The 25,709-nt window shown below is 43.4% G+C and overlaps 19 non-coding genes and 2 pseudogenes across 19 annotated transcripts; all 21 read right to left on the bottom strand.

The window, feature by feature from the left end:
• Nucleotides 1-1,045: 1,045 nt before the first annotated feature.
• On the bottom strand, nucleotides 1,046-1,164 carry LOC136757280 (5S ribosomal RNA). Its single transcript, XR_010819315.1, has one exon. It is a non-coding gene; the product is annotated as a 5S ribosomal RNA (ribosomal RNA).
• Nucleotides 1,165-2,219: 1,055 nt separating this feature from the next.
• Nucleotides 2,220-2,338, bottom strand: LOC136757967 (5S ribosomal RNA). The gene has a single exon (XR_010819777.1). It is a non-coding gene; the product is annotated as a 5S ribosomal RNA (ribosomal RNA).
• Nucleotides 2,339-3,394: 1,056 nt separating this feature from the next.
• LOC136755960 (5S ribosomal RNA) lies at nucleotides 3,395-3,513 on the bottom strand. Its single transcript, XR_010818067.1, has one exon. It is a non-coding gene; the product is annotated as a 5S ribosomal RNA (ribosomal RNA).
• A 1,066-nt stretch (nucleotides 3,514-4,579) lies between these two features.
• Nucleotides 4,580-4,698, bottom strand: LOC136757099 (5S ribosomal RNA). Its single transcript, XR_010819143.1, has one exon. It is a non-coding gene; the product is annotated as a 5S ribosomal RNA (ribosomal RNA).
• A 1,066-nt stretch (nucleotides 4,699-5,764) lies between these two features.
• LOC136757515 (uncharacterized) lies at nucleotides 5,765-5,873 on the bottom strand (annotated as a pseudogene).
• A 1,055-nt stretch (nucleotides 5,874-6,928) lies between these two features.
• On the bottom strand, nucleotides 6,929-7,057 carry LOC136757631 (uncharacterized; annotated as a pseudogene).
• Nucleotides 7,058-8,123: 1,066 nt separating this feature from the next.
• Nucleotides 8,124-8,242, bottom strand: LOC136756283 (5S ribosomal RNA). Its single transcript, XR_010818378.1, has one exon. It is a non-coding gene; the product is annotated as a 5S ribosomal RNA (ribosomal RNA).
• Nucleotides 8,243-9,297: 1,055 nt separating this feature from the next.
• LOC136756285 (5S ribosomal RNA) lies at nucleotides 9,298-9,416 on the bottom strand. Its single transcript, XR_010818379.1, has one exon. It is a non-coding gene; the product is annotated as a 5S ribosomal RNA (ribosomal RNA).
• A 1,055-nt stretch (nucleotides 9,417-10,471) lies between these two features.
• Nucleotides 10,472-10,590, bottom strand: LOC136757968 (5S ribosomal RNA). The gene has a single exon (XR_010819778.1). It is a non-coding gene; the product is annotated as a 5S ribosomal RNA (ribosomal RNA).
• Nucleotides 10,591-11,656: 1,066 nt separating this feature from the next.
• Nucleotides 11,657-11,775, bottom strand: LOC136756892 (5S ribosomal RNA). The gene has a single exon (XR_010818945.1). It is a non-coding gene; the product is annotated as a 5S ribosomal RNA (ribosomal RNA).
• Nucleotides 11,776-12,841: 1,066 nt separating this feature from the next.
• Nucleotides 12,842-12,960, bottom strand: LOC136756726 (5S ribosomal RNA). The gene has a single exon (XR_010818790.1). It is a non-coding gene; the product is annotated as a 5S ribosomal RNA (ribosomal RNA).
• Nucleotides 12,961-14,026: 1,066 nt separating this feature from the next.
• LOC136756771 (5S ribosomal RNA) lies at nucleotides 14,027-14,145 on the bottom strand. Its single transcript, XR_010818832.1, has one exon. It is a non-coding gene; the product is annotated as a 5S ribosomal RNA (ribosomal RNA).
• Nucleotides 14,146-15,211: 1,066 nt separating this feature from the next.
• Nucleotides 15,212-15,330, bottom strand: LOC136757970 (5S ribosomal RNA). Its single transcript, XR_010819779.1, has one exon. It is a non-coding gene; the product is annotated as a 5S ribosomal RNA (ribosomal RNA).
• A 1,066-nt stretch (nucleotides 15,331-16,396) lies between these two features.
• On the bottom strand, nucleotides 16,397-16,515 carry LOC136756348 (5S ribosomal RNA). Its single transcript, XR_010818438.1, has one exon. It is a non-coding gene; the product is annotated as a 5S ribosomal RNA (ribosomal RNA).
• A 1,056-nt stretch (nucleotides 16,516-17,571) lies between these two features.
• On the bottom strand, nucleotides 17,572-17,690 carry LOC136757971 (5S ribosomal RNA). The gene has a single exon (XR_010819780.1). It is a non-coding gene; the product is annotated as a 5S ribosomal RNA (ribosomal RNA).
• Nucleotides 17,691-18,756: 1,066 nt separating this feature from the next.
• On the bottom strand, nucleotides 18,757-18,875 carry LOC136757972 (5S ribosomal RNA). Its single transcript, XR_010819781.1, has one exon. It is a non-coding gene; the product is annotated as a 5S ribosomal RNA (ribosomal RNA).
• A 1,066-nt stretch (nucleotides 18,876-19,941) lies between these two features.
• Nucleotides 19,942-20,060, bottom strand: LOC136757973 (5S ribosomal RNA). The gene has a single exon (XR_010819782.1). It is a non-coding gene; the product is annotated as a 5S ribosomal RNA (ribosomal RNA).
• Nucleotides 20,061-21,116: 1,056 nt separating this feature from the next.
• LOC136756529 (5S ribosomal RNA) lies at nucleotides 21,117-21,235 on the bottom strand. Its single transcript, XR_010818607.1, has one exon. It is a non-coding gene; the product is annotated as a 5S ribosomal RNA (ribosomal RNA).
• Nucleotides 21,236-22,301: 1,066 nt separating this feature from the next.
• LOC136756286 (5S ribosomal RNA) lies at nucleotides 22,302-22,420 on the bottom strand. Its single transcript, XR_010818380.1, has one exon. It is a non-coding gene; the product is annotated as a 5S ribosomal RNA (ribosomal RNA).
• Nucleotides 22,421-23,486: 1,066 nt separating this feature from the next.
• On the bottom strand, nucleotides 23,487-23,605 carry LOC136757975 (5S ribosomal RNA). Its single transcript, XR_010819784.1, has one exon. It is a non-coding gene; the product is annotated as a 5S ribosomal RNA (ribosomal RNA).
• Nucleotides 23,606-24,671: 1,066 nt separating this feature from the next.
• LOC136757976 (5S ribosomal RNA) lies at nucleotides 24,672-24,790 on the bottom strand. Its single transcript, XR_010819785.1, has one exon. It is a non-coding gene; the product is annotated as a 5S ribosomal RNA (ribosomal RNA).
• Between the last annotated feature and the right edge of the window lie 919 nt (nucleotides 24,791-25,709).

Here is a 25,709-nt window from a genome sequence, read left to right on the forward strand (position 1 = left end):
TCTACTTAAAGGGAAGGCAATATCCGTTTCTGCCGATCATACTTACAGTTGAACTGACTCTCTACTCTAAAGCCCGGGACACACCAGCGCGCCGCAGACAGTCCCTGCTAACACGCCACGTTGAGGCAACGTTGTGGCAACGTTGTGCGTTAGTTGGGGTGCCACACCAGACCGGAACTATATTTTACAAAACGAACACATTGTCTTGATAAAACAGCTGTAATTGAGTGCCTGACACGCCAGTCAAGCGCAATCTTGAGAAGGTGTGCATTTCAGTAAGGATTTCAATTGACATGCAGTATGAAACTGAAAGGAGGTTGCATCACTATGATGCATAACATTGCATGTATTGTATTTTCAAGTGTGTGCATTCATCCTGTTGTCATTTTGTTTTGAAAGCAGAAGAATCATTCAACAGGTTGCTGAGACAAATGTAAACCAGTAAAACATATGAAGAGAAACAAACCTTGAATATAAGTTCAGTTGTTTAAACATTTGACAAACTATGGTGAGGGGGTAAGAAAACACACAAATCCAGCAGCTCCTGTATTTCAATACACCAGAACCCAATATTATTGGCGAGTCGGGTAGTCCATCATCACAGTTCGAGGGCAGGCATCATTTCAGTAATTTCATCCCGTTGCATTCACATCCGTGCCTTGAATGAGATTGAATGTGATCTTTGCTCTCAAGTATGTTTCCAAGTTTTAAACTTTCGTGCTTTGCATGAATGGGAATGGAACCGTGTGTGTTGAATGAGTCTCCTTGTGAGCACTGAACTTTGTGTGGTGGAGTTCCTTTTTGTGTTGCTGTAATTGTGTCATTTCTTGATGAGAAAGATTAGGCAACATTGAGTCACTTCTAGCCATGATGCTCAATTAATTTACGAATGTACCCTAGTTACTAGGGACCGTTTACGTTGGAGATCAAGATCTATTGTATGCCTGTGTATTTGGGGAAGTAAAATCTGAAATAATGATGAAATTGTGTGTATCCAAAGTTAAAACTCGTGATTTGTCGCCCTCTGGTGTGTAAAAGGTGCAAAAGCTTACAGCACCTGGTATTCCCAGGCGGTCTCCCATCCAAGTACTGACCAGGCCCGAGCCTGCTTAGCTTCCGAGATCGGCCGAGATCGGGCGTATTCAGGCTAGTATGGCCAAAAGCCAGGGAGGCTGTCCCTGACGCTCTACTTAAAGGGAAGGCAATATCCGTTTCTTCCGCTCATACTTGCAATTGAACTGTCTCTCTACTCTAAAGTCCGGGACACACCAGCGCGCCGCAGACAGTCCCTGCTAACACGAAACGTTGTGGCAACGTTGTGCGTTAGCTGGGGTGCCACACCAGACCGGAACTATATATTACAAAACGAACACATTGTCTTGATAAAACAGCTGTAATTGAGTGCCTGACACGCCAGTCAAGCGCAATCTTGATAAGGTGTGCATTTCAGTAAGGATTTCAATTGACATGCAGTATGAAACTGAAAGGAGGTTGCATCACTATGATGCATAACATTGCATGTATTGTATTTTCAAGTGTGTGCATTCATCCTGTTGTCATTTTGTTTTGAAAGCAGAAGAATCATTCAACAGGTTGCTGAGACAAATGTAAACCAGTAAAACATATGAAGAGAAACAAACCTTGAATATAAGTTCAGTTGTTTAAACATTTGACAAACTATGGTGAGGGGGTAAGAAAACACACAAATCCAGCAGCTCCTGTATTTCAATACACCAGAACCCAATATTATTGGCGAGTCGGGTAGTCCATCATCACAGTTCGAGGGCAGGCATCATTTCAGTAATTTCATCCCGTTGCATTCACATCCGTGCCTTGAATGAGATTGAATGTGATCTTTGCTCTCAAGTATGTTCCCAAGTTTTACACTTTCGTGCTTTGCATGAATGGGAATGGAACCGTGTGTGTTGAATGAAGCTCCTTGTGAGCACTGAACTTTGTCCGGTGGAGTTCCTTTTTGTGTTGCTGTAATTGTGTCATTTCTCGATGAGAAAGATTAGGCAACATTTAGTCACTTCTAGCCATGATGCTCAATTTATTTACGAATGTACCCTAGTTACTAGGGACCGTTTACGTTGGAGAACAAGATCTATTGTATGCCTGTGTATTTGGGGAAGTCAAATCTGAAATAATGATGAAATTGCGTGTATCCAAAGTTAAAACTCGTGATTTGTCGCGCTCTGGTGTGTAAAAGATGCAAAAGCTTACAGCACCTGGTATTCCCAGGCGGTCTCCCATCCAAGTACTGACCAGGCCCGAGCCTGCTTAGCTTCCGAGATCGGACGAGATCGGGCGTATTCAGGCTAGTATGGCCGTAAGCCAGGTAGGCTGTCCCTGACGCTCTACTTAAAGGGATGGTAATATCCGTTTCTGCCGTTCATACTTACAGTTGAACTGTCTCTCTACTCTAAAGCCCGGGACACACCAGCGCGCCGCAGACAGTCCCTGCTAATATGCCACGTTGTGGCAACGTTGTGCGTTAGCTGGGGTGCCACACCAGACCGGAACTATATTTTACAAAACGAACACATTTGTCTTGATAAAACAGCTGTAATTGAGTGCCTGACACGCCAGTCAAGCGAAATCTTGAGAAGGTGTGCATTTCAGTAAGGATTTCAATTGACATGCAGTATGAAACTGAAAGGAGGTTGCATCACTATGATGCATAACATTGCATGTATTGTATTTTCAAGTGTGTGCATTCATCCTGTTGTCATTTTGTTTTGAAAGCAGAAGAATCATTCAACAGGTTGCTGAGACAAATGTAAACCAGTAAAACATATGAAGAGAAACAAACCTTGAATATAAGTTCAGTTGTTTAAACATTTGACAAACTATGGTGAGGGGGTAAGAAAACAAACAAATCCAGCTGCTCCTGTATTTCAATACACCAGAACCCAATATTATTGGCGTGTCGGGTAGTCCATCATCACAGTTCGAGGGCAGGCATCATTTCAGTAATTTCATCCCGTTGCATTCACATCCGTGCCGTGAATGAGATTGAATGTGATCTTTGCTCTCAAGTATGTTCCCAAGTTTTACACTTTCGTGCTTTGCATGAATGGGAATGGAACCGTGTGTGTTGAATGAGGCTCCTTGTGAGCACTGAACTTTGTCCGGTGGAGTTCCTTTTTGTGTTGCTGTAATTGTGTCATTTCTCGATGAGAAAGATTAGGCAACATTTAGTCACTTCTAGCCATGATGCTCAATTTATTTACGAATGTACCCTAGTTACTAGGGACCGTTTACGTTGGAGAACAAGATCTATTGTATGCCTGTGTATTTGGGGAAGTAAAATCTGAAATAATGATGAAATTATGTGTATCCAAAGTTAAAACTCGTGATTTGTCGCCCTCTGGTGTGTAAAAGGTGCAAAAGCTTACAGCACCTGGTATTCCCAGGCGGTCTCCCATCCAAGTACTGACCAGGCCCAAGCCTGCTTGGCTTCCGAGATCGGACGAGATCGGGCGTATTCAGGCTAGTATGGCCGTAAGCCAGGGAGGCTGTCCCTGACGCTCTACTTAAAGGGAAGGCAATATCCGTTTCTGCCGGTCATACTTACAGTTGAACTGTCTCTCTACTCTAAAGACAGGGACACACCAGCGCGCCGCAGACAGTCCCTGCTAACACGCCACGTTGTGGCAACATTGTGGCAACGTTGTGCGTTAGCTGGGGTGCCACACCAGACCGGAACTATATATTACAAAACGAACACATTGTCTTGATAAAACAGCTGTAATTGAGTGCCTGACACGCCAGTCAAGCGCAATCTTGAGAAGGTGTGCATTTCAGTAAGGATTTCAATTGACATGCAGTATGAAACTGAAAGGAGGTTGCATCACTATGATGCATAACATTGCATGTATTGTATTTTCAAGTTTGTGCATTCATCCTGTTGTCATTTTGTTTTGAAAGCAGAAGAATCATTCAACAGGTTGCTGAGACAAATGTAAACCAGTAAAACATATGAAGAGAAACAAACCTTGAATATAAGTTCAGTTGTTTAAACATTTGACAAACTATGGTGAGGGGGTAAGAAAACACACAAATCCAGCAGCTCCTGTATTTCAATACACCAGAACCCAATATTATTGGCGAGTCGGGTAGTCCATCATCACAGTTCGAGGGCAGGCATCATTTCAGTAATTTCATCCCGTTGCATTCACATCCGTGCCTTGAATGAGATTGAATGTGATCTTTTCTCTCAAGTATGTTCCCAAGTTTTACACTTTCGTGCTTTGCATGAATGGGAATGGAACCGTGTGTGTTGAATGAGGCTCCTTGTGAGCACTGAACTTTGTCCGGTGGAGTTCCTTTTTGTGTTGCTGTAATTGTGTCATTTCTCGATGAGAAAGATTAGGCAACATTTAGTCACTTCTAGCCATGATGCTCAATTTATTTACGAATGTACCCTAGTTACTAGGGACCGTTTACGTTGGAGAACAAGATCTATTGTATGCCTGTGTATTTGGGGAAGTCAAATCTGAAATAATGATGAAATTGCGTGTATCCAAAGTTAAAACTCGTGATTTTTCGCCCTCTGGTGTGCAAAAGGTGCAAAAGCTTACAGCACCTGGTATTTCCAGGTGGTCTCCCATCCAAGTACTGACCAGGCCCGAGCCTGCTTGGCTTCCGAGATCAGACGAGATCGGGCGTATTCAGGCTAGTATGGCCGTAAGCCAGGGAGGCTGTCCCTGACGCTCTACTTAAAGGGAAGGCAATATCCGTTTCTGCCGTTCATACTTACAGTTGAACTGTCTCTCTACTCTAAAGCCCGGGACACACCAGCGTGCCGCAGACAGTCCCTGCTAACACGCCACGTTGTGGCAACATTGTGGCAACGTTGTGCGTTAGCTGGGGTGCCACACCAGACCGGAACTATATTTTAAAAAACGAACACATTGTCTTGATAAAACAGCTGTAATTGAGTGCTTGACACGCCAGTCAAGCGCAATCTTGAGAAGGTGTGCATTTCAGTAAGGATTTCAATTGACATGCAGTATGAAACTGAAAGGAGGTTGCATCACTATGATGCATAACATTGCATGTATTATATTTTCAAGTGTGTGCATTCATCCTGTTGTCATTTTGTTTTGAAAGCAGAAGAATCATTCAACAGGTTGCTGAGACAAATGTAAACCAGTAAAACATATGAAGAGAAACATACCTTGAATATAAGTTCAGTTGTTTAAACATTTGACAAACTATGGTGAGGGGGTAAGAAAACACACAAATCCAGCAGCTCCTGTATTTCAATACACCAGAAGCCAATATTATTGGCGAGTCGGGTAGTCCATCATCACAGTTCGAGGGCAGGCATCATTTCAGTAATTTCATCCCGTTGCATTCACATCCGTGCCTTGATTGAGATTGAATGTGATCTTTGCTCTCAAGTATGTTCCCAAGTTTTACACTTTCGTGCTTTGCATGAATGGGAATGGAACCGTGTGTGTTGAATGAGGCTCCTTGTGAGCACTGAACTTTGTCCGGTGGAGTTCCTTTTTGTGTTGCTGTAATTGTGTCATTTCTCGATGAGACAGATTAGGCAACATTTAGTCACTTCTAGCCATGATGCTCAATTTATTTACGAATGTACCCTAGTTACTAGGGACCGTTTACGTTGGAGAACAAGATCTATTGTATGCCTGTGTATTTGGGGAAGTCAAATCTGAAATAATGATGAAATTGCGTGTATCCAAAGTTAAAACTCGTGATTTGTCGCCCTCTGGTGTGTAAAAGATGCAAAAGCTTACAGCACCTGGTATTCCCAGGCGGTCTCCCATCCAAGTACTAACCAGGCCCGAGCCTGCTTAGCTTCCGAGATCGGGCGTATTCAGGCTAGTATGGCCGTAAGCCAGGGAGGCTGTCCCTGACCCTCTACTTAAAGGGAAGGCAATATCCGTTTCTGCCACTCATACTTGCAGTTGAACTGTTTCTCTACTCTAAAGTCCGGGACACACCAGCACGCTGCAGACAGTCCCTGCTAACACGAAACGTTGTGGCAACGTTGTGCGTTAGCTGGGGTGCCACACCAGACCGGAACTATATTTTACAAAACGAACACATTGTCTTGATAATACAGCTGTAATTGAGTGCCTGACACGCCAGTCAAGCGCAATCTTGAGAAGGTGTGCATTTCAGTAAGGATTTCAATTGACATGCAGTATGAAACTGAAAGGAGGTTGCATCACTATGATGCATAACATTGCATGTATTGTATTTTCAAGTGTGTGCATTCATCCTGTTGTCATTTTGTTTTGAAAGCAGAAGAATCATTCAACAGATTGCTGAGACAAATGTAAACCAGTAAAACATATGAAGAGAAATCAACCTTGAATATAAGTTCAGTTGTTTAAACATTTGACAAACTATGGTGAGGGGGTAAGAAAACACACAAATCCAGCAGCTCCTGTATTTCAATACACAAGAACCCAATATTATTGGCGAGTCGGGTAGTCCATCATCACAGTTCGAGGGCAGGCATCATTTCAGTAATTTCATCCCGTTGCATTCACATCCGTGCCTTGAATGAGATTGAATGTGATCTTTGCTCTCAAGTATGTTCCCAAGTTTTACACTTTCGTGCTTTGCATGAATGGGAATGGAACCGTGTGTGTTGAATGAGGCTCCTTGTGAGCACTGAACTCTGTCCGGTGGAGTTCCTTTTTGTGTTGCTGTAATTGTGTCATTTCTCGATGAGAAAGATTAGGCAACATTTAGTCACTTCTAGCCATGATGCTCAATTTATTTATGAATGTACCCTAGTTACTAGGGACCGTTTACGTTGGAGAACAAGATCTATTGTATGCCTGTGTATTTGGGGAAGTCAAATCTGAAATAATGATGAAATTGCGTGTATCCAAAGTTAAAACTCGTGATTTGTCGCCCTCTGGTGTGTAAAAGATGCAAAAGCTTGCAGCTCCTGGTATTCCCAGGCGGTCTCCCATCCAAGTACTGACCAGGCCCGAGCCTGCTTAGCTTCCGAGATCGGACGAGATCGGACGAGATCGGGCGTATTCAGGCTAGTATGGCCGTAAGCCAGGGAGGCTGTCCCTGACGCTCTACTTAAAGGGAAGGCAATATCCGTTTCTGCCGTTCATACTTACAGTTGAACTGTCTCTCTACTCTAAAGCCCGGGACACACCAGCGCGCCGCAGACAGTCCCTGCTAACACGCCACGTTGTGGCAACATTGTGGCAACGTTGTGCGTTAGCTGGGGTGCCACACCAGACCGGAAATATATTTTACAAAACGAACACATTCTCTTGATAAAACAGCTGTAATTGAGTGCCTGACACGCCAGTCAAGCGCAATCTTGAGAAGGTGTGCATTTCAGTAAGGATTTCAATTGACATGCAGTATGAAACTGAAAGGAGGTTGCATCACTATGATGCATAACATTGCATGTATTGTATTTTCAAGTGTGTGCATTCATCCTGTTGTCATTTTGTTTTGAAAGCAGAAGAATCATTCAACAGGTTGCTGAGACAAATGTAAACCAGTAAAACAAATGAAGAGAAACAAACCTTGAATATAAGTTCAGTTGTTTAAACATTTGACAAACTATGGTGAGGGGGTAAGAAAACACACAAATCCAGCAGCTCCTGTATTTCAATACACCAGAACCCAATATTATTGGCGAGTCGGGTAGTCCATCATCACAGTTCGAGGGCAGGCATCATTTCAGTAATTTCATCCCGTTGCATTCACATCCGTGCCTTGAATGAGATTGAATGTGATCTTTGCTCTCAAGTATTTTCCCAAGTTTTACACTTTCGTGCTTTGCATGAATGGGAATGGAACCGTGTGTGTTGAATGAGGCTCCTTGTGAGCACTGAACTTTGTCCGGTGGAGTTCCTTTTTGTGTTGCTGTAATTGTGTCATTTCTCGATGAGAAAGATTAGGCAACATTTAGTCACTTCTAGCCATGATGCTCAATTTATTTACGAATGTACACTAGTTACTAGGGACCGTTTACGTTGGAGAACAAGATCTATTCTATGCCTGTGTATTTGGGGAAGTCAAATCTGAAATAATGATGAAATTGCGTGTATCCAAAGTTAAAACTCGTGATTTGTCGCCGTCTGGTGTGTAAAAGATGCAAAAGCTTACAGCACCTGGTATTCCCAGGCGGTCTCCCATGCAAGTACTGACCAGGCCCGAGCCTGCTTAGCTTCCGAGATCGGACGAGATCGGGCGTATTCAGGCTAGTATGGCCGTAAGCCAGGGAGGCTGTCCCTGACCCTCTACTTAAAGGGAAGGCAATATCCGTTTCTGCCGCTCATACTTGCAATTGAACTGTCTCTCTACTCTAAAGTCCGGGACACACCAGCGCGCCGCAGACAGTCCCTGCTAACACGAAACGTTGTGGCAACGTTGTGCGTTAGCTGGGGTGCCACACCAGACCGGAACTATATATTACAAAACGAACACATTGTCTTGATAAAACAGCTGTAATTGAGTGCCTGACACGCCAGTCAAGCGCAATCTTGAGAAGGTGTGCATTTCAGTAAGGATTTCAATTGACATGCAGTATGAAACTGAAAGGAGGTTGCATCACTATGATGCATAACATTGCATGTATTGTATTTTCAAGTGTGTGCATTCATCCTGTTGTCATTTTGTTTTGAAAGCAGAAGAATCATTCAACAGGTTGCTGAGACAAATGTAAACCAGTAAAACATATGAAGAGAAACAAACCTTGAATATAAGTTCAGTTGTTTAAACATTTGACAAACTATGGTGAGGGGGTAAGAAAACACACAAATCCAGCAGCTCCTGTATTTCAATACACCAGAACCCAATATTATTGGCGAGTCGGGTAGTCCATCATCACAGTTCGAGGGCAGGCATCATTTCAGTAATTTCATCCCGTTGCATTCACATCCGTGCCTTGAATGAGATTGAATGTGATCTTTGCTCTCAAGTATGTTCCCAAGTTTTACACTTTCGTGCTTTGCATGAATGGGAATGGAACCGTGTGTGTTGAATGAGGCTCCTTGTGAGCACTGAACTTTGTCCGGTGGAGTTCCTTTTTGTGTTGCTGTAATTGTGTCATTTCTCGAAGAGAAAGATTAGGCAACATTTAGTCACTTCTAGCCATGATGCTCAATTTATTTACGAATATACACTAGTTACTAGGGACCGTTTACGTTGGAGAACAAGATCTATTCTATGCCTGTGTATTTGGGGAAGTCAAATCTGAAATAATGATGAAATTGCGTGTATCCAAAGTTAAAACTCGTGATTTGTCGCCCTCTGGTGTGTAAAAGATGCAAAAGCTTACAGCACCTGGTATTCCCAGGCGGTCTCCCATGCAAGTACTGACCAGGCCCGAGCCTGCTTAGCTTCCGAGATCGGACGAGATCGGGCGTATTCAGGCTAGTATGGCCGTAAGCCAGGGAGGCTGTCCCTGACCCTCTACTTAAAGGGAAGGCAATATCCGTTTCTGCCGCTCATACTTGCAATTGAACTGTCTCTCTACTCTAAAGTCCGGGACACACCAGCGCGCCGCAGACAGTCCCTGCTAACACGAAACGTTGTGGCAACGTTGTGCGTTAGCTGGGGTGCCACACCAGACCGGAACTATATATTACAAAACGAACACATTGTCTTGATAAAACAGCTGTAATTGAGTGCCTGACACGCCAGTCAAGCGCAATCTTGAGAAGGTGTGCATTTCAGTAAGGATTTCAATTGACATGCAGTATGAAACTGAAAGGAGGTTGCATCACTATGATGCATAACATTGCATGTATTGTATTTTCAAGTGTGTGCATTCATCCTGTTGTCATTTTGTTTTGAAAGCAGAAGAATCATTCAACAGGTTGCTGAGACAAATGTAAACCAGTAAAACATATGAAGAGAAACAAACCTTGAATATAAGTTCAGTTGTTTAAACATTTGACAAACTATGGTGAGGGGGTAAGAAAACACACAAATCCAGCAGCTCCTGTATTTCAATACACCAGAACCCAATATTATTGGCGAGTCGGGTAGTCCATCATCACAGTTCGAGGGCAGGCATCATTTCAGTAATTTCATCCCGTTGCATTCACATCCGTGCCTTGAATGAGATTGAATGTGATCTTTGCTCTCAAGTATGTTCCCAAGTTTTACACTTTCGTGCTTTGCATGAATGGGAATGGAACCGTGTGTGTTGAATGAAGCTCCTTGTGAGCACTGAACTATGTCCGGTGGAGTTCCTTTTTGTGTTGCTGTAATTGTGTCATTTCTTGATGAGAAAGATTAGGCAACATTTAGTCACTTCTAGCCATGATGCTCAATTTATTTACGAATGTACCCTAGTTACTAGGGACCGTTTACGTTGGAGAACAAGATCTATTGTATGCCTGTGTATTTGGGGAAGTCAAATCTGAAATAATGATGAAATTGCGTGTATCCAAAGTTAAAACTCGTGATTTGTCGCCCTCTGGTGTGTAAAAGATGCAAAAGCTTACAGCACCTGGTATTCCCAGGCGGTCTCCCATCCAAGTACTGACCAGGCCCGAGCCTGCTTAGCTTCCGAGATCGGACGAGATCGGGCGTATTCAGGCTAGTATGGCCGTAAGCCAGGGAGGCTGTCCCTGACGCTCTACTTAAAGGGAAGGCAATATCCGTTTCTGCCGTTCATACTTACAGTTGAACTGTCTCTCTACTCTAAAGCCCGGGACACACCAGCGCGCCGCAGACAGTCCCTGCTAACACGCCACGTTGTGGCAACATTGTGGCAACGTTGTGCGTTAGCTGGGGTGCCACACCAGACCGGAACTATATATTACAAAACGAACACATTCTCTTGATAAAACAGCTGTAATTGAGTGCCTGACACGCCAGTCAAGCGCAATCTTGAGAAGGTGTGCATTTCAGTAAGGATTTCAATTGACATGCAGTATGAAACTGAAAGGAGGTTGCATCACTATGATGCATAACATTGCATGTATTGTATTTTCAAGTGTGTGCATTCATCCTGTTGTCATTTTGTTTTGAAAGCAGAAGAATCATTCAACAGGTTGCTGAGACAAATGTAAACCAGTAAAACATATGAAGAGAAACAAACCTTGAATATAAGTTCAGTTGTTTAAACATTTGACAAACTATGGTGAGGGGGTAAGAAAACACACAAATCCAGCAGCTCCTGTATTTCAATACACCAGAACCCAATATTATTGGCGAGTCGGGTAGTCCATCATCACAGTTCGAGGGCAGGCATCATTTCAGTAATTTCATCCCGTTGCATTCACATCCGTGCCTTGAATGAGATTGAATGTGATCTTTGCTCTCAAGTATGTTCCCAAGTTTTACACTTTCGTGCTTTGCATGAATGGGAATGGAACCGTGTGTGTTGAATGAGGCTCCTTGTGAGCACTGAACTTTGTCCGGTGGAGTTCCTTTATGTGTTGCTGTAATTGTGTCATTTCTCGATGAGAAAGATTAGGCAACATTTAGTCACTTCTAGCCATGATGCTCAATTTATTTACGAATGTACCCTAGTTACTAGGGACCGTTTACGTTGGAGAACAAGATCTATTGTATGCCTGTGTATTTGGGGAAGTCAAATCTGAAATAATGATGAAATTGCGTGTATCCAAAGTTAAAACTCGTGATTTGTCGCCCTCTGGTGTGTAAAAGATGCAAAAGCTTACAGCACCTGGTATTCCCAGGCGATCTCCCATCCAAGTACTGACCAGGCCCGAGCCTGCTTGGCTTCCGAGATCGGACGAGATCGGGCGTATTCAGGCTAGTATGGCCGTAAGCCAGGGAGGCTGTCCCTGACGCTCTACTTAAAGGGAAGGCAATATCCGTTTCTGCCGCTCATACTTGCAAATTAACTGTCTCTCTACTCTAAAGTCCGGGACACACCAGCGCGCCGCAGACAGTCCCTGCTAACACGAAACGTTGTGGCAACATTGTGGCAACGTTGTGCGTTAGCTGGGGTGCCACACCAGACCGGAACTATATATTACAAAACGAACACATTGTATTGATAAAACAGCTGTAATTGAGTGCCTGACACGCCAGTCAAGCGCAATCTTGAGAAGGTGTGCATTTCAGTAAGGATTTCAATTGACATGCAGTATGAAACTGAAAGGAGGTTGCATCACTATGATGCATAACATTGCATGTATTGTATTTTCAAGTGTGTGCATTCATCCTGTTGTCATTTTGTTTTGAAAGCAGAAGAATCATTCAACAGGTTGCTGAGACAAATGTAAACCAGTAAAACATATGAAGAGAAACAAACCTTGAATATAAGTTCAGTTGTTTAAACATTTGACAAACTATGGTGAGGGGGTAAGAAAACACACAAATCCAGCAGCTCCTGTATTTCAATACACCAGAACCCAATATTATTGGCGAGTCGGGTAGTCCATCATCACAGTTCGAGGGCAGGCATCATTTCAGTAATTTCATCCCGTTGCATTCTCATCCGTGCCTTGAATGAGATTGAATGTGATCTTTGCTCTCAAGTATGTTCCCAAGTTTTACACTTTCGTGCTTTGCATGAATGGGAATGGAACCGTGTGTGTTGAATGAGGCTCCTTGTGAGCACTGAACTTTGTCCGGTGGAGTTCCTTTTTGTGTTGCTGTAATTGTGTCATTTCTCGATGAGAAAGATTAGGCAACATTTAGTCACTTCTAGCCATGATGCTCAATTTATTTACGAATGTACCCTAGTTACTAGGGACCGTTTACGTTGGAGAACAAGATCTATTGTATGCCTGTGTATTTGGGGAAGTCAAATCTGAAATAATGATGAAATTGCGTGTATCCAAAGTTAAAACTCGTGATTTGTCGCCCTCTGGTGTGTAAAAGATGCAAAAGCTTACAGCACCTGGTATTCCCAGGCGGTCTCCCATCCAAGTACTGACCAGGCCCGAGCCTGCTTAGTTTCCGAGATCGGACGAGATCGGGCGTATTCAGGCTAGTATGGCCGTAAGCCATGGAGGCTGTCCCTGACGCTCTACTTAAAGGGAAGGCAATATTCATTTCCGCCGTTCATACTTACAGTTGAACTGTCTCTCTACTCTAAAGCCCGGGACACACCAGCGCGCCGCAGACAGTCCCTGCTAACACGCCACGTTGTGGCAACATTGTGGCAACGTTGTGCGTTAGCTGGGGTGCCACACCAGACCGGAACTATATATTACAAAACGAACACATTGTCTTGATAATACAGCTGTAATTGAGTGCCTGACACGCCAGTCAAGCGCAATCTTGAGAAGGTGTGCATTTCAGTAAGGATTTCAATTGACATGCAGTATGAAACTGAAAGGAGGTTGCATCACTATGATGCATAACATTGCATGTATTGTATTTTCAAGTGTGTGCATTCATCCTGTTGTCATTTTGTTTTGAAAGCAGAAGAATCATTCAACAGGTTGCTGAGACAAATGTAAACCAGTAAAACATATGAAGAGAAACAAACCTTGAATATAAGTTCAGTTGTTTAAACATTTGACAAACTATGGTGAGGGGGTAAGAAAACACACAAATCCAGCAGCTCCTGTATTTCAATACACCAGAACCCAATATTATTGGCGAGTCGGGTAGTCCATCATCACAGTTCGAGGGCAGGCATCATTTCAGTAATTTCATCCCGTTGCATTCACATCCGTGCCTTGAATGAGATTGAATGTGATCTTTGCTCTCAAGTATGTTCCCAAGTTTTACACTTTCGTGCTTTGCATGAATGGGAATGGAACCGTGTGTGTTGAATGAGGCTCCTTGTGAGCACTGAACTTTGTCCGGTGGAGTTCCTTTTTGTGTTGCTGTAATTGTGTCATTTCTCGATGAGAAAGATTACGCAACATTTAGTCACTTCTAGCCATGATGCTCAATTTATTTACGAATGTACCCTAGTTACTAGGGACCGTTTACGTTGGAGAACAAGATCTATTGTATGCCTGTGTATTTGGGGAAGTCAAATCTGAAATAATGATGAAATTGCGTGTATCCAAAGTTAAAACTCGTGATTTGTCGCCCTCTGGTGTGTAAAAGATGCAAAAGCTTACAGCACCTGGTATTCCCAGGCGGTCTCCCATGCAAGTACTGACCAGGCCCGAGCCTGCTTAGCTTCCGAGATCGGACGAGATCGGGCGTATTCAGACTAGTATGGCCGTAAGCCAGGAATGCTGTCCCTGACGCTCTACTTAAAGGGAAGGCAATATCCGTTTCTGCCGTTCATACTTACAGTTGAACTGTCTCTCTACTCTAAAGCCCGGGACACACCAGCGCGCCGCAGACAGTCCCTGCTAACACGCCACGTTGTGGCAACATTGTGGCAACGTTGTGCGTTAGCTGGGGTGCCACACCAGACCGGAACTATATTTTACAAAACGAACACATTGTCTTGATAATACAGCTGTAATTGAGTGCCTGACATGCCAGTCAAGCGCAATCTTGAGAAGGTGTGCATTTCAGTAAGGATTTCAATTGACATGCAGTATGAAACTGAAAGGAGGTTGCATCACTATGATGCATAACATTGCATGTATTGTATTTTCAAGTGTGTGCATTCATCCTGTTGTCATTTTGTTTTGAAAGCAGAAGAATCATTCAACAGGTTGCTGAGACAAATGTAAACCAGTAAAACATATGAAGAGAAACAAACCTTGAATATAAGTTCAGTTGTTTAAACATTTGACAAACTATGGTGAGGGGGTAAGAAAACACACAAATCCAGCAGCTCCTGTATTTCAATACACCAGAACCCAATATTATTGGCGAGTCGGGTAGTCCATCATCACAGTTCGAGGGCAGGCATCTTTTCAGTAATTTCATCCCGTTGCATTCACATCCGTGCCTTGAATGAGATTGAATGTGATCTTTGCTCTCAAGTATGTTCCCAAGTTTTACACTTTCGTGCTTTGCATGAATGGGAATGGAACCGTGTGTGTTGAATGAGGCTCCTTGTGAGCACTGATCTTTGTCCGGTGGAGTTCCTTTTTGTGTTGCTGTAATTGTGTCATTTCTCGATGAGAAAGATTAGGCAACATTTAGTCACTTCTAGCCATGATGCTCAATTTATTTACGAATGTACCCTAGTTACTAGGGACCGTTTACGTTGGAGAACAAGATCTATTGTATGCCTGTGTATTTGGGGAAGTCAAATCTGAAATAATGATGAAATTGCGTGTATCCAAAGTTAAAACTCGTGATTTGTCGCCCTCTGGTGTGTAAAAGATGCAAAAGCTTACAGCACCTGGTATTCCCAGGCGGTCTCCCATCCAAGTACTGACCAGGCCCGAGCCTGCTTAGCTTCCGAGATCGGACGAGATCGGGCGTATTCAGGCTAGTATGGCCGTAAGCCAGGGAGGCTGTCCCTGACGCTCTACTTAAAGGGAAGGCAATATCCGTTTCTGCCGTTCATACTTACAGTTGAACTGTCTCTCTACTCTAAAGCCCGGGACACACCAGCGCGCCGCAGACAGTCCCTGCTAACACGCCACGTTGTGGCAACATTGTGGCAACGTTGTGCGTTAGCTGGGGTGCCACACCAGACCGGAACTATATATTACAAAACGAACACATTCTCTTGATAAAACAGCTGTAATTGAGTGCCTGACACGCCAGTCAAGCGCAATCTTGAGAAGGTGTGCATTTCAGTAAGGATTTCAATTGACATGCAGTATGAAACTGAAAGGAGGTTGCATCACTATGATGCATAACATTGCATGTATTGTATTTTCAAGTGTGTGCATTCATCCTGTTGTCATTTTGTTTTGAAAGCAGAAGAATCATTCAACAGGTTGCTGAGACAAATGTAAACCAGTAAAACATATGAAGAGAAACAAACCTTGAATATAAGTTCAGTTGTTTAAACATTTGACAAACTATGGTGAGGGGGTAAGAAAACACACAAATCCAGCAGCTCCTGTATTTCAATACACCAGAACCCAATATTATTGGCGAGTCGGGTAGTCCATCATCACAGTTCGAGGGCAGGCATCATTTCAGTAATTTCATCCCGTTGCATTCTCATCCGTGCCTTGAATGAGATTGAATGTGATCTTTGCTCTCAAGTATGTTCCCAAGTTTTACACTTTCGTGCTTTGCATGAATGGGAATGGAACCGTGTGTGTTGAATGAGGCTCCTTGTGAGCACTGAACTTTGTCCGGTGGAGTTCCTTTTTGTGTTGCTGTAATTGTGTCATTTCTCGATGAGAAAGATTAGGCAACATTTAGTCACTTCTAGCCATGATGCTCAATTTATTTACGAATGTACCCTAGTTACTAGGGACCGTTTACGTTGGAGAACAAGATCTATTGTATGCCTGTGTATTTGGGGAAGTCAAATCTGAAATAATGATGAAATTGCGTGTATCCAAAGTTAAAACTCGTGATTTGTCGCCCTCTGGTGTGTAAAAGATGCAAAAGCATACAGCACCTGGTATTCCCAGGCGGTCTCCCATCCAAGTACTGACCAGGCCCGAGCCTGCTTAGCTTCCGAGATCGGACGAGATCGGGCGTATTCAGGCTAGTATGGCCGTAAGCCATGGAGGCTGTCCCTGACGCTCTACTTAAAGGGAAGGCAATATTCATTTCCGCCGTTCATACTTACAGTTGAACTGTCTCTCTACTCTAAAGCCCGGGACACACCAGCGCGCCGCAGACAGTCCCTGCTAATATGCCACGTTGTGGCAACGTTGTGCGTTAGCTGGGGTGCCACACCAGACCGGAACTATATTTTACAAAACGAACACATTTGTCTTGATAAAACAGCTGTAATTGAGTGCCTGACACGCCAGTCAAGCGCAATCTTGAGAAGGTGTGCATTTCAGTAAGGATTTCAATTGACATGCAGTATGAAACTGAAAGGAGGTTGCATCACTATGATGCATAACATTGCATGTATTGTATTTTCAAGTGTGTGCATTCATCCTGTTGTCATTTTGTTTTGAAAGCAGAAGAATCATTCAACAGGTTGCTGAGACAAATGTAAACCAGTAAAACATATGAAGAGAAACAAACCTTGAATATAAGTTCAGTTGTTTAAACATTTGACAAACTATGGTGAGGGGGTAAGAAAACACACAAATCCAGCAGCTCCTGTATTTCAATACACCAGAACCCAATATTATTGGCGAGTCGGGTAGTCCATCATCACAGTTCGAGGGCAGGCATCATTTCAGTAATTTCATCCCGTTGCATTCACATCCGTGACTTGAATGAGATTGAATGTGATCTTTGCTCTCAAGTATGTTCCCAAGTTTTACACTTTCGTGCTTTACATGAATGGGAATGGAACCGTGTGTGTTGAATGAGGCTCCTTGTGAGCACTGAACTTTGTCCGGTGGAGTTCCTTTTTGTGTTGCTGTAATTGTGTCATTTCTCGATGAGAAAGATTAGGCAACATTTAGTCACTTCTAGCCATGATGCTCAATTTATTTACGAATGTACCCTAGTTACTAGGGACCGTTTACGTTGGAGAACAAGATCTATTGTATGCCTGTGTATTTGGGGAAGTCAAATCTGAAATAATGATGAAATTGCGTGTATCCAAAGTTAAAACTCGTGATTTGTCGCGCTCTGGTGTGTAAAAGATGCAAAAGCTTACAGCACCTGGTATTCCCAGGCGGTCTCCCATCCAAGTACTGACCAGGCCCGAGCCTGCTTAGCTTCCGAGATCGGACGAGATCGGGCGTATTCAGGCTAGTATGGCCGTAAGCCAGGGAGGCTGTCCCTGACGCTCTACTTAAAGGGAAGGCAATATCCGTTTCTGCCGTTCATACTTACAGTTGAACTGTCTCTCTACTCTAAAGCCCGGGACACACCAGCGCGCCGCAGACAGTCCCTGCTAACACGCCACGTTGTGGCAACATTGTGGCAACGTTGTGCGTTAGCTGGGGTGCCACACCAGACCGGAACTATATATTACAAAACGAACACATTGTCTTGATAAAACAGCTGTAATTGAGTGCCTGACACGCCAGTCAAGCGCAATCTTGAGAAGGTGTGCATTTCAGTAAGGATTTCAATTGACATGCAGTATGAAACTGAAAGGAGGTTGCATCACTATGATGCATAACATTGCATGTATTGTATTTTCAAGTGTGTGCATTCATCCTGTTGTCATTTTGTTTTGAAAGCAGAAGAATCATTCAACAGGTTGCTGAGACAAATGTAAACCAGTAAAACATATGAAGAGAAACAAACCTTGAATATAAGTTCAGTTGTTTAAACATTTGACAAACTATGGTGAGGGGGTAAGAAAACACACAAATCCAGCAGCTCCTGTATTTCAATACACCAGAACCCAATATTATTGGCGAGTCGGGTAGTCCATCATCACAGTTCGAGGGCAGGCATCATTTCAGTAATTTCATCCCGTTGCATTCACATCCGTGCCTTGAATGAGATTGAATGTGATCTTTGCTCTCAAGTATGTTCCCAAGTTTTACACTTTCGTGCTTTACATGAATGGGAATGGAACCGTGTGTGTTGAATGAGGCTCCTTGTGAGCACTGAACTTTGTCCGGTGGAGTTCCTTCTTGTGTTGCTGTAATTGTGTCATTTCTCGATGAGAAAGATTAGGCAACATTTAGTCACTTCTAGCCATGATGCTCAATTTATTTACGAATGTACCCTAGTTACTAGGGACCGTTTACGTTGGAGAACAAGATCTATTGTATGCCTGTGTATTTGGGGAAGTCAAATCTGAAATAATGATGAAATTGCGTGTATCCAAAGTTAAAACTCGTGATTTGTCGCGCTCTGGTGTGTAAAAGATGCAAAAGCTTACAGCACCTGGTATTCCCAGGCGGTCTCCCATCCAAGTACTGACCAGGCCCGAGCCTGCTTAGCTTCCGAGATCGGACGAGATCGGGCGTATTCAGGCTAGTATGGCCGTAAGCCAGGGAGGCTGTCCCTGACGCTCTACTTAAAGGGAAGGCAATATCCGTTTCTGCCGTTCATACTTACAGTTGAACTGTCTCTCTACTCTAAAGCCCGGGACACACCAGCGCGCCGCAGACAGTCCCTGCTAACACGCCACGTTGTGGCAACATTGTGGCAACGTTGTGCGTTAGCTGGGGTGCCACACCAGACCGGAACTATATATTACAAAACGAACACATTGTCTTGATAAAACAGCTGTAATTGAGTGCCTGACACGCCAGTCAAGCGCAATCTTGAGAAGGTGTGCATTTCAGTAAGGATTTCAATTGACATGCAGTATGAAACTGAAAGGAGGTTGCATCACTATGATGCATAACATTGCATGTATTGTATTTTCAAGTGTGTGCATTCATCCTGTTGTCATTTTGTTTTGAAAGCAGAAGAATCATTCAACAGGTTGCTGAGACAAATGTAAACCAGTAAAACATATGAAGAGAAACAAACCTTGAATATAAGTTCAGTTGTTTAAACATTTGACAAACTATGGTGAGGGGGTAAGAAAACACACAAATCCAGCAGCTCCTGTATTTCAATACACCAGAACCCAATATTATTGGCGAGTCGGGTAGTCCATCATCACAGTTCGAGGGCAGGCATCATTTCAGTAATTTCATCCCGTTGCATTCACATCCGTGCCTTGAATGAGATTGAATGTGATCTTTGCTCTCAAGTATGTTCCCAAGTTTTACACTTTCGTGCTTTGCATGAATGGGAATGGAACCGTGTGTGTTGAATGAGGCTCCTTGTGAGCACTGAACTTTGTCCGGTGGAGTTCCTTCTTGTGTTGCTGTAATTGTGTCATTTCTCGATGAGAAAGATTAGGCAACATTTAGTCACTTCTTGCCATGATGCTCAATTTATTTACGAATGTACCCTAGTTACTAGGGACCGTTTACGTTGGAGAACAAGATCTATTGTATGCCTGTGTATTTGGGGAAGTCAAATCTGAAATAATGATGAAATTGCGTGTATCCAAAGTTAAAACTCGTGATTTGTCGCCCTCTGGTGTGTAAAAGATGCAAAAGCTTACAGCACCTGGTATTCCCAGGCGGTCTCCCATCCAAGTACTGACCAGGCCCGAGCCTGCTTAGCTTCCGAGATCGGACGAGATCGGGCGTATTCAGGCTAGTATGGCCGTAAGCCAGGGAGGCTGTCCCTGACGCTCTACTTAAAGGGAAGGCAATATCCGTTTCTGCCGTTCATACTTACAGTTGAACTGTCTCTCTACTCTAAAGCCCGGGACACACCAGCGCGCCGCAGACAGTCCCTGCTAATATGCCACGTTGTGGCAACGTTGTGCGTTAGCTGGGGTGCCACACCAGACCGGAACTATATTTTACAAAACGAACACATTTGTCTTGATAAAACAGCTGTAATTGAGTGCCTGACACGCCAGTCAAGCGCAATCTTGAGAAGGTGTGCATTTCAGTAAGGATTTCAATTGACATGCAGTATGAAACTGAAAGGAGGTTGCATCACTATGATGCATAACATTGCATGTATTGTATTTTCAAGTGTGTGCATTCATCCTGTTGTCATTTTGTTTTGAAAGCAGAAGAATCATTCAACAGGTTGCTGAGACAAATGTAAACCAGTAAAACATATGAAGAGAAACAAACCTTGAATATAAGTTCAGTTGTTTAAACATTTGACAAACTATGGTGAGGGGGTAAGAAAACACACAAATCCAGCAGCTCCTGTATTTCAATACACCAGAACCCAATATTATTGGCGAGTCGGGTAGTCCATCATCACAGTTCGAGGGCAGGCATCATTTCAGTAATTTCATCCCGTTGCATTCACATCCGTGCCTTGAATGAGATTGAATGTGATCTTTGCTCTCAAGTATGTTCCCAAGTTTTACACTTTCGTGCTTTACATGAATGGGAATGGAACCGTGTGTGTTGAATGAGGCTCCTTGTGAGCACTGATCTTTGTCCGGTGGAGTTCCTTTTTGTGTTGCTGTAATTGTGTCATTTCTCGATGAGAAAGATTAGGCAACATTTAGTCACTTCTAGCCATGATGCTCAATTTATTTACGAATGTACCCTAGTTACTAGGGACCGTTTATGTTGGAGAACAAGATCTATTGTATGCCTGTGTATTTGGGGAAGTCAAATCTGAAATAATGATGAAATTGCGTGTATCCAAAGTTAAAACTCGTGATTTGTCGCGCTCTGGTGTGTAAAAGATGCAAAATCTTACAGCACCTGGTATTCCCAGGCGGTCTCCCATCCAAGTACTGACCAGGCCCGAGCCTGCTTAGCTTCCGAGATCGGACGAGATCGGGCGTATTCAGGCTAGTATGGCCGTAAGCCAGGGAGGCTGTCCCTGACGCTCTACTTAAAGGGAAGGCAATATCCGTTTCTGCCGTTCATACTTACAGTTGAACTGTCTCTCTACTCTAAAGCCCGGGACACACCAGCGCGCCGCAGACAGTCCCTGCTAACACGCCACGTTGTGGCAACATTGTGGCAACGTTGTGCGTTAGCTGGGGTGCCACACCAGACCGGAACTATATATTACAAAACGAACACATTGTCTTGATAATACAGCTGTAATTGAGTGCCTGACACGCCAGTCAAGCTCAATCTTGAGAAGGTGTGCATTTCAATAAGGATTTCAATTGACATACAGTATGAAACTGAAAGGAGGTTGCATCACTATGATGCATAACATTGCATGTATTGTATTTTCAAGTGTGTGCATTCATCCTGTTGTCATTTTGTTTTGAAAGCAGAAGAATCATTCAACAGGTTGCTGAGACAAATGTAAACCAGTAAAACATATGAAGAGAAACAAACCTTGAATATAAGTTCAGTTGTTTAAACATTTGACAAACTATGGTGAGGGGGTAAGAAAACACACAAATCCAGCAGCTCCTGTATTTCAATACACCAGAACCCAATATTATTGGCGAGTCGGGTAGTCCATCATCACAGTTCGAGGGCAGGCATCATTTCAGTAATTTCATCCCGTTGCATTCACATCCGTGCCTTGAATGAGATTGAATGTAATCTTTGCTCTCAAGTATGTTCCCAAGTTTTACACTTTCGTGCTTTGCATGAATGGGAATGGAACCGTGTGTGTTGAATGAGGCTCCTTGTGAGCACTGAACTTTGTCCGGTGGAGTTCCTTTTTGTGTTGCTGTAATTGTGTCATTTCTCGATGAGAAAGATTAGGCAACATTTAGTCACTTCTAGCCATGATGCTCAATTTATTTACGAATGTACCCTAGTTACTAGGGACCGTTTACGTTGGAGAACAAGATCTATTGTATGCCTGTGTATTTGGGGAAGTCAAATCTGAAATAATGATGAAATTGCGTGTATCCAAAGTTAAAACTCGTGATTTGTCGCCCTCTGGTGTGTAAAAGATGCAAAAGCTTACAGCACCTGGTATTCCCAGGCGGTCTCCCATGCAAGTACTGACCAGGCCCGAGCCTGCTTAGCTTCCGAGATCGGACGAGATCGGGCGTATTCAGGCTAGTATGGCCGTAAGCCAGAAATGCTGTCCCTGACGCTCTACTTAAAGGGAAGGCAATATCCGTTTCTGCCGTTCATACTTACAGTTGAACTGTCTCTCTACTCTAAAGCCCGGGACACACCAGCGCGCCGCAGACAGTCCCTGCTAACACGCCACGTTGTGGCAACATTGTGGCAACGTTGTGCGTTAGCTGGGGTGCCACACCAGACCGGAACTATATTTTACAAAACGAACACATTGTCTTGATAATACAGCTGTAATTGAGTGCCTGACATGCCAGTCAAGCGCAATCTTGAGAAGGTGTGCATTTCAGTAAGGATTTCAATTGACATGCAGTATGAAACTGAAAGGAGGTTGCATCACTATGATGCATAACATTGCATGTATTGTATTTTCAAGTGTGTGCATTCATCCTGTTGTCATTTTGTTTTGAAAGCAGAAGAATCATTCAACAGGTTGCTGAGACAAATGTAAACCAGTAAAACATATGAAGAGAAACAAACCTTGAATATAAGTTCAGTTGTTTAAACATTTGACAAACTATGGTGAGGGGGTAAGAAAACACACAAATCCAGCAGCTCCTGTATTTCAATACACCAGAACCCAATATTATTGGCGAGTCGGGTAGTCCATCATCACAGTTCGAGGGCAGGCATCTTTTCAGTAATTTCATCCCGTTGCATTCACATCCGTGCCTTGAATGAGATTGAATGTGATCTTTGCTCTCAAGTATGTTCCCAAGTTTTACACTTTCGTGCTTTGCATGAATGGGAATGGAACCGTGTGTGTTGAATGAGGCTCCTTGTGAGCACTGAACTTTGTCCGGTGGAGTTCCTTTTTGTGTTGCTGTAATTGTGTCATTTCTCGATGAGAAAGATTAGGCAACATTTAGTCACTTCTAGCCATGATGCTCAATTTATTTACGAATGTACCCTAGTTACTAGGGACCGTTTACGTTGGAGAACAAGATCTATTGTATGCCTGTGTATTTGGGGAAGTCAAATCTGAAATAATGATGAAATTGCGTGTATCCAAAGTTAAAACTCGTGATTTGTCACGCTCTGGTGTGTAAAAGATGCAAAAGCTTACAGCACCTGGTATTCCCAGGCGGTCTCCCATCCAAGTACTGACCAGGCCCGAGCCTGCTTAGCTTCCGAGATCGGACGAGATCGGGCGTATTCAGGCTAGTATGGCCGTAAGCCAGGAATGCTGTCCCTGACGCTCTACTTAAAGGGAAGGCAATATCCGTTTCTGCCGTTCATACTTACAGTTGAACTGTCTCTCTACTCTAAAGCCCGGGACACACCAGCGCGCCGCAGACAGTCCCTGCTAACACGCCACGTTGTGGCAACATTGTGGCAACGTTGTGCGTTAGCTGGGGTGCCACACCAGACCGGAACTATATTTTACAAAACGAACACATTGTCTTGATAATACAGCTGTAATTGAGTGCCTGACATGCCAGTCAAGCGCAATCTTGAGAAGGTGTGCATTTCAGTAAGGATTTCAATTGACATGCAGTATGAAACTGAAAGGAGGTTGCATCACTATGATGCATAACATTGCATGTATTGTATTTTCAAGTGTGTGCATTCATCCTGTTGTCATTTTGTTTTGAAAGCAGAAGAATCATTCAACAGGTTGCTGAGACAAATGTAAACCAGTAAAACATATGAAGAGAAACAAACCTTGAATATAAGTTCAGTTGTTTAAACATTTGACAAACTATGGTGAGGGGGTAAGAAAACACACAAATCCAGCAGCTCCTGTATTTCAATACACCAGAACCCAATATTATTGGCGAGTCGGGTAGTCCATCATCACAGTTCGAGGGCAGGCATCTTTTCAGTAATTTCATCCCGTTGCATTCACATCCGTGCCTTGAATGAGATTGAATGTGATCTTTGCTCTCAAGTATGTTCCCAAGTTTTACACTTTCGTGCTTTGCATGAATGGGAATGGAACCGTGTGTGTTGAATGAGGCTCCTTGTGAGCACTGATCTTTGTCCGGTGGAGTTCCTTTTTGTGTTGCTGTAATTGTGTCATTTCTCGATGAGAAAGATTAGGCAACATTTAGTCACTTCTAGCCATGATGCTCAATTTATTTACGAATGTACCCTAGTTACTAGGGACCGTTTACGTTGGAGAACAAGATCTATTGTATGCCTGTGTATTTGGGGAAGTCAAATCTGAAATAATGATGAAATTGCGTGTATCCAAAGTTAAAACTCGTGATTTGTCGCGCTCTGCTGTGTAAAAGATGCAAAAGCTTACAGCACCTGGTATTCCCAGGCGGTCTCCCATCCAAGTACTGACCAGGCCCGAGCCTGCTTAGCTTCCGAGATCGGACGAGATCGGGCGTATTCAGGCTAGTATGGCCGTAAGCCAGGGAGGCTGTCCCTGACGCTCTATTTAAAGGGATGGCAATATCCGTTTCTGCCGTTCATACTTACAGTTGAACTGTCTCTCTACTCTAAAGCCCGGGACACACCAGCGCGCCGCAGACAGTCCCTGCTAATATGCCACGTTGTGGCAACGTTGTGCGTTAGCTGGGGTGCCACACCAGACCGGAACTATATTTTACAAAACGAACACATTGTCTTGATAAAACAGCTGTAATTGAGTGCCTGACACGCCAGTCAAGCGCAATCTTGAGAAGGTGTGCATTTCAGTAAGGATTTCAATTGACATGCAGTTAGAAACTGAAAGGAGGTTGCATCACTATGATGCATAACATTGCATGTATTGTATTTTCAAGTGTGTGCATTCATCCTGTTGTCATTTTGTTTTGAAAGCAGAAGAATCATTCAACAGGTTGCTGAGACAAATGTAAACCAGTAAAACATATGAAGAGAAACAAACCTTGAATATAAGTTCAGTTGTTTAAACATTTGACAAACTATGGTGAGGGGGTAAGAAAACACACAAATCCAGCAGCTCCTGTATTTCAATACACCAGAACCCAATATTATTGGCGAGTCGGGTAGTCCATCATCACAGTTCGAGGGCAGGCATCATTTCAGTAATTTCATCCCGTTGCATTCACATCCGTGCCTTGAATGAGATTGAATGTGATCTTTGCTCTCAAGTATGTTCCCAAGTTTTACACTTTCGTGCTTTGCATGAATGGGAATGGAACCGTGTGTGTTGAATGAGGCTCCTTGTGAGCACTGAACTCTGTCCGGTGGAGTTCCTTTTTGTGTTGCTGTAATTGTGTCATTTCTCGATGAGAAAGATTAGGCAACATTTAGTCACTTCTATCCATGATGCTCAATTTATTTACGAATGTACCCTAGTTACTAGGG

The sequence above is a fragment of the Amia ocellicauda genome, chromosome 8 (assembly GCF_036373705.1).
Source record: "Amia ocellicauda isolate fAmiCal2 chromosome 8, fAmiCal2.hap1, whole genome shotgun sequence".
Classification (NCBI taxonomy): Eukaryota; Metazoa; Chordata; class Actinopteri; order Amiiformes; family Amiidae; genus Amia; species Amia ocellicauda.